Source organism: Myotis brandtii, unplaced genomic scaffold, assembly GCF_000412655.1.
Source record: "Myotis brandtii unplaced genomic scaffold, ASM41265v1 scaffold196, whole genome shotgun sequence".
NCBI classification, from domain to species: Eukaryota; Metazoa; Chordata; class Mammalia; order Chiroptera; family Vespertilionidae; genus Myotis; species Myotis brandtii.
In genome coordinates this window covers 2705828-2713013 of record NW_005357311.1, presented here as the reverse complement: position 1 = coordinate 2713013, position 7186 = coordinate 2705828, and the positions used below count along the sequence as shown (strand labels likewise).

Genomic DNA, 7186 nt, shown 5'->3' with positions numbered 1-7186 from the left:
TTATCTCCCGAGGGGTCCCAGACTGCGAGAGGGCACAGGCCGGGCTGGGGGACCCCCCTCTCTCCCGCTGAGTGCACAAATTTTTGTGCACCGGGCCTCTAGTATATATATAAATTTCTGTAATATGCATCAAAACTATCCATATTTCTGAAAGTTTACATCATAATTTTTCAACTTTAAAACATAGCTATTACTAGAATTATAATTATACCTGAAAATACTAATGCATAACTAATATTTACTTCTAAAGTTATTCATATGAAGACAATTTCAAGTTATAATTAGGACTTGTTTCTCTTACTGCCTATCAGACACAATGGCACAGATGGCTACCCATCTTTAACTGACTCCATCTTTAAAAGAGCTATCCTATTGCCTGGTAAAGCTTTTCAGCTTTCTTCAGCTCTCTGCCCAATCTGCATAATCTCAAAACCCTGGTAACATATAAAAGCAAAATAATTGTACTTTTTTTCTTCAGAAACTCTTCTTTCAATATATTTATTCCTATCAAGAGAGATTAATTTATTTTCTCAATCCTCGACATTAGGAGTTGGCAATTTTTTTCTGTAAAGAAGCAAATAATAAGTATTTTGAGGTTTGTGGGCTATGTGGTCTGCTGTCACAGCTACTCAACTCTGCTGTTGTAGCAAGAAAACAGCCATAGACAATATGTAAACAAATGGGTATGGCTGTGTTCCAATGAAATTTTACTAACAAAAACTGGCAACAGGTTTTCAGATTTGGCGCAAGGACTATTAACTCATTGATTCTGTTCTGCATCATTATTTATAATACAAATGTACAATCATTAAAAAACTATCACACAGTAGGTGCTCAAAAATTATCATTGTTGTTTGCATTTATCATCAGCTTTTTAAATGGAAAGACTTTGAGACATTCGTCAATATTCAGGCTTACAGAAGATAAGACACTATTTTTCAAGAAAATCAAAGTAAGTATATTGAAAAAAATTTTGTGCCTTTTCTTTAATACCATATGTCTAGGAAAGCTATAACCTTTCATACTATTATTAGATAGCAGCATTCCCACTGGCCATAAAAAAAGAGATCTAGAGATTTTTTTACATTAATTGCCACACCACTGCAACAAGTAATATATGTGCAATAATCCCCACAGAGCAGCCCTTTTAAAGTGAACCACAAACTTGGCCCAAATAGTCATAACATCACAGATAAAACTAACCACAATTCAGAGTAGGATGCTTTTTGCTTAACTATATCTATTGGGCAACTTCAAAATGCAGAGCTCTTGTTTCCATTTTTAACAAACCTGGAATGTAGATTTATTTCATCTTTGGGGTTCCCCAGCATATGCTCACTCCTTTCCTTCAAGAGGTGAGGCACTCTAAAACTCAAGTCAAATCCTAACCTTCCTTTTTACACCTAAGTTCTGGAACTCACTAGTGGAATGTATAGTTCTGTGAACAATTCTCTTCCTCATTCTACAACTCTTTCCCTCAGAACACAATAGAAATTGCTGAATGTTTAATAGGTTTCCAAGGGAGTCTTACAGTTAGATTCAAAATGTCTTAACGTAAACATTATTGCTAAATCCCTCTGAAAACTCTCCTGACTCTAAAACTACCTTTACAGAGATTACTAAAAAATTTCTAGTTCACACTCTTCTATAAAGTATCAAGTGGTTGGTTTTTGTCTAGTAATGATTCTCAAAAATGTTATCATTGGACTATGAGTAACTGCCTTTGAAGAACAGGAATTGAGTGATAGAAGTCTAAAAAAAATGTAAGTGGGTTCTCTGACGGGCATTCACATTGAAACAATAATGAGAAGGCAGTATGTACTATTGTTCTGCAAATATGATTTCTGTGAGAGAGGGAAGTGCTCCTGGAAAAGGGCTTAGGACACATTTGCATGTTCACTGAGACCTAAAATTTGAGATGAAAAAAACTGTCATCATGGGGTCTTAATATTATTTTCTTTCTCCTTGTTTTCTTTCCAGTCAGTGACTCTTCTGATTTCCCAGACGTAAAATTCTAAAGTGACTCCTGATAAGTTTTCATTTGCTTGAAAATTCAATCACAAAGTCTTAGTAATTATTTTGTTATTTCTTTTATACCATTGCCACTCACTGTCATTACATATAGAGAGCACGCTATGCTGCCTACCTGTTTTTTGTCAAGATTCTTCAACACTTCTGTACATTTTTGCTAGAAATCTTCCCCAAATACTAACCTTACTTTCCAATGTTTGAATAAAATATAGCCTGATAAATAAGACAATTTAACTAATGCCTAGTAATAATAAAATATTTTAAACAGTTACAGAATGAGGGAAATGGTTTAGAGTAGTAAACCATTATGTAATTCGTAAACAATAAAAAGAGGGGAAAATATCAGCAGCAAAAAACAAGTGACTTGGAGGTTTTCTAGATAGTGTTCTATGGAGAGAATTTCTGACTGGCTTACCTATGCAACAAAGGAAGTTGCCAGTGTTACTACTCATGGCACATCAGTCACTCTACCACTGGAGGGAGTCTGGTCACATATCCTTTGATGTGACTTTTACTCTAATAATTTCCTGTTCTTCACTGGGAATGAATTAGAAACCCTACTAGGAATATGAATTGGTTTAACATAATCTGATGGTCTTAGAGCTTTTTTCAAGTTTGTTTCTTTTCGTTTTTATTTTATTTTTGTTTTGTTTCATAGTCACTAATAAAAATTTACAGTATCTCTACAGTCATATCTGGATCAAAGAAATGAATACAGAGATCACATATGGTAGTACAGAGCTATCTTTAGAAAAAAATCATAAGGAAAAAAATTGTTAAATCGAGAACAGAGAACGGTTCGGATGCAAACACCTACCCAAAGCAGGTATCAAAGTCACAAGGCACATGAAACGCAGCAAACAGTAGATGTGAAGCAGAAGCTGAAAAGAGCTTGCAAGGTTAAGGCTGACAAGGATATGTCTGATGGGATAGGAAAATGTAAGCAAAGGATAGAATATTGTAACTGTCCTTTTAAAATTCAGATTTACAGTTTCCATTTATTACTCATGAAGTTAAATTGACATAAGAAGTATTTACCAAGTAAATAAAACACAACTGAAATGAAAAAAAAAAAGATCAAAACATTGGCAAAAAATAAAATTAAAAGCTGTTCACCTCAAGAATGTGTGCAGAGAATAATATTCCATTTATAATAATTATTCTTTATTTTGTGTCAAAACTTGAGAAAAGATACGTAATAATTCATTTAATTATTTTAACAATCCTACAGGATCAACATTATTATATCCATTTAAAATGAGAAAGCTTGAGGCTAAACAAAAGTTAAGTAATTTGCTTAAGATAACAAACATATCTATAAAAAGGTCAATATTCTGTAGAGGTCTTTCTGATTCTAAGATGGTATCACTATGCTATATGCATGCCAGTGAGACCTCACATTCCTGTACTATTAAAGGTAACAGTTATGGCAACTCCTCCTAGATGTGTGCTTCAGAAAATGTCACTAAGGATTACCTAATACAGCAGAGATAAACTAAACATGCTACTAAGCATTTCATGTTACCTTATGTTTCCAAAGTTAAAATTTGTTTAATTCACATGTCAATAAGCATAAAGAAGGAAGTCCCAGCTGATTTATAACTTAAATAGATAGGATAATGTACAAATTTAAAGAAATTTATCTTTTTTAACTATATAAAAAGGAGGAAACCTTTCTTTTCCTCCACAAAACTATTGTTAGAGACAAAGACAGGGAAATCTGTCAGTGTTTGTATGTGCAATTTCTTTAAAGCATGTTCCCCTGCTGACTACTAGCATCATAAACTCCATAAACCATATCTAGAGAGTCATAAAATGCCTAGATCATGGAAATAATACTATTAAAGCTAGGAAACCTTGGGGATGGATTTAAATGCTATACAACAAATTATTTTTGTATTTTCTCCCTTACTATTATACTTATGACACATCAGTCACACAAGAGTACAGGGAGCTGGGATGCATGTAAAGCAACATATGGATAAATCATTCCTTTCAGCAAGAAAAGAAGGCTTCTATATACATATGCATGATAAAAACAATGAAAAGTACAAGTAATATAGAATTCTATGTGTGAGTAGGGGCTATTTTATCTTATCATCTATAAATTAGAGTCTGAAGTATCTATATGAAGAAATAAACTGGAGATGGTTTCTCATATTATTGATGCTTGCATATGAGAAGTTAATGCTTTTTCCCCTTCAGTTTTTTTGAAAGCCACAATTAAAGTACATTACATATGCAACTTGAGGATACTTAACACAGCAAAAAGGAGGAACAGAAATACTCTTGTACTTGGAATAGAGATTATGCAAACTACTATATCTACAGCACATCTACCTAGCTTTCCCAATAGAAGTCTATCAGGAATCATCATTTTGAACTACAAGTAACATCCAGGCAGGGACCATGAACTAGGAACCAAAGATCACATGCCTAGGATAAAAGCACAATGAGATAATATGTGAGTGTATAAGAACCCTCTAACTTCATTAAAAAAATTATATGACTATTTCACAGACTATTAAATACTTTGAGAAACTATGAAATAAAGAAACATCGTGAATTGTAACTAATAATGCACACGTTAATTTATAAGAAAACAGGCAAGTGACAGACAAAAAATATAAAAGAGAGCCAAGGAAAAATAAGACATACAGTATGCTTACCAGCAACTATAGCTCTTAGTTGATGTAATATGCAAAACATCATAAAATTAAAACATCTACAAGTGGAGAGGGTAAAAGGAAACGTATATTTAATAATAATATGTTCTCCTTTTCTGTTTTATTCCACTTCCAAGAAATTCATGTTGCTCCCATTTTTCCTATTGTCAGGTCAATAGAGTGAAATAGTGAGAAAAGTAAAGAGCAAATAAGACAAATGTGTTTCTATGATCATAAAATTATGACAATACAGCACTTACTATGTACTAAGCACATAAATGTTTTGCCACATCCTAATCTTTCTATGTGAAATATTTACAGAAGTAAAATGATGAGACCTGAGAAGAAGTGAAAGGTTGGAAGTGAAGGAAGCAAATGGCATCTATCTAGCTGAAAATTTCTCAATATAAAATTATGATAAATAAGGTCTGGTTGACAAATTTAATGCAACATTTTTAAATTGTTCTATAAACCAACTATAGTATCTCTTTTAAATTATTCTTATGAAGTCAACTTAACATTTTTGGAATTGACATGTATAGTCACAAAATAAAAAAGTAAACATTTAAACATCTCTGAGCAACCTATTTTCTAATTTTACACATCTTTTAATAGAGGCGTAGGTAGATTTGTAGGTATAAGCTATTTTATAAAATGAAACCCTATTTAATTTATATTTAATCAACTAAAAGTCTGTAAATAAGTAGTAATTTTCATAGATATTGCCTAGTGCCAGCACCCCACCTCAAAATTAAATGTTACATAACTTACTCATTTTTCAGAATCAATATTGTGAACTGATACAACTAAAAAATACCACCAAATATATAATAGCTACCATTCTAAAAGAGACCACAATATATGCAGCATTATTTTTGCACTCTACACTATTAACTTTGTTAAGTTCATAAAAAAGTAAAAAAACATTATTTTCCCTATTATCTCTAAAACATATGGTAAAGGCAATATTAAGTATTAAGATTACTGGGTTCTGAGGAGCAACCATGAATTGCCTATTTCCAATTACTACAGTAATGAGTTTTTGGTATATCATTGAAGTAAATGAAAATGAAATAAAATACTTACAATGGTAACATTACAAAAAGTCATTTCACAGAAGCATAAACTATAACCCACATGACTTCCTATGTGGTATATTAAAAATAATCTTTATAGTCTAATAATGCAAGCTTATATACGAAATACCAAAATAATGACTTTTAGATGCCATAAGTATGTGCACCTATTATGGTGACCAAAATAGTCTAAGGATAAAGGAAATACTATAAGCAGCGTTTGCGAGAGTATTTATTTATCCATACTACACCTATTTCAGAAATTATTTAAAGTGACTCTGGCTTCAAAGAACAATTATTCTGTGTCCTAAACTTATTAATAAACAGAAATTCAATGTTTAGTTGACCTAAACTGTACTGTATAGCAACACCTAACCAAGTTACTACCATGCCAATGACTTCGGAAACAAGACCTATGTCCTCTATTTGGATTACATACTGATAAATTTTACAACTTTATTGTGAGCACATCAGTATCTCTACATAACCTGAGCTTAAAACATGTTTAAATCACCAGTTAAACATTATAAAGAGTTAAACATTAATTTAATTTACAGCCAAAAGTGTTCAGGGTCATCTTGACAATATAAATTGTTTCTTTCTTTATCGCAATTGTTTTTTCTTTTCTCACATATACTTGGCCAGTGGTTACTAATCAGATGACTTCTTTACAAATGAAGTTTTATTCCGCATTACTGAAATAGCACTGACTCTGCAACTACTCCAACTAACACAGAAGCGCTAGAACTACCCACACTGTACACGGTACTAGCTTCTCTGTAACGCTCAGACCTGTCTGCGTTCAATCAATTTCCTTCTTTAGGAGCCGGTCAACTTTAACAATAGAAGGCACCGTATAATATCAAGGCACCTATTCTGAATCACAGCAGATATGAGAGTCCACTTCCTTTACAGATTTTTTTCCTGTCTTAACTTTTTATTTTTATATTAAATTTTTGGGGTGACACTGGTTAATAAGATTCTGACACCTGGGCAGATTTTTCGCGTTTCTGAATGACAGCCCCAAACCACTAAGCTTGTGGCTGTCCTTGGTGCTGAAACTCACTCTTTTTCTGCCTTTTCACTGAAAACAAACAAACAAACAACAACAACAAAACCCCACAAAAAACCCCTGTGGTCCCAATCCCATTTGGAGAGGAGAAAAATAACTCTACATTGTGTGTGTTGGGGATGGGGGCGAGACGGGGGATGATGGCCGAAGATGGGAGGTTTTTAAAAGGAACTGTTAAGTTTCTGGCCAGAAAATGCCAACTAGTGGGGTGGGGGTGGGGAGGGGTTGCTGCAAACATCTAGACTCTAGAGGGCATTTCCCTTTCGGTGCCAGGAGACCCAGGGAATCGGGACTGCGGCAAAGACCCGAGTTGCGGTTCGACCCGGGCGGGAGCGGCGCGG

The 7186-nt window shown here is 33.6% G+C and overlaps 1 protein-coding gene across 1 annotated transcript in view; it reads right to left on the bottom strand.

Annotated features, from left to right (window-relative positions):
* PHYHIPL (phytanoyl-CoA 2-hydroxylase interacting protein-like) overlaps positions 1-7186 on the bottom strand; it is a 34386-nt gene that overhangs the window by 26161 nt on the left and 1039 nt on the right. The gene's annotated exons all lie outside the window — the stretch shown is intronic.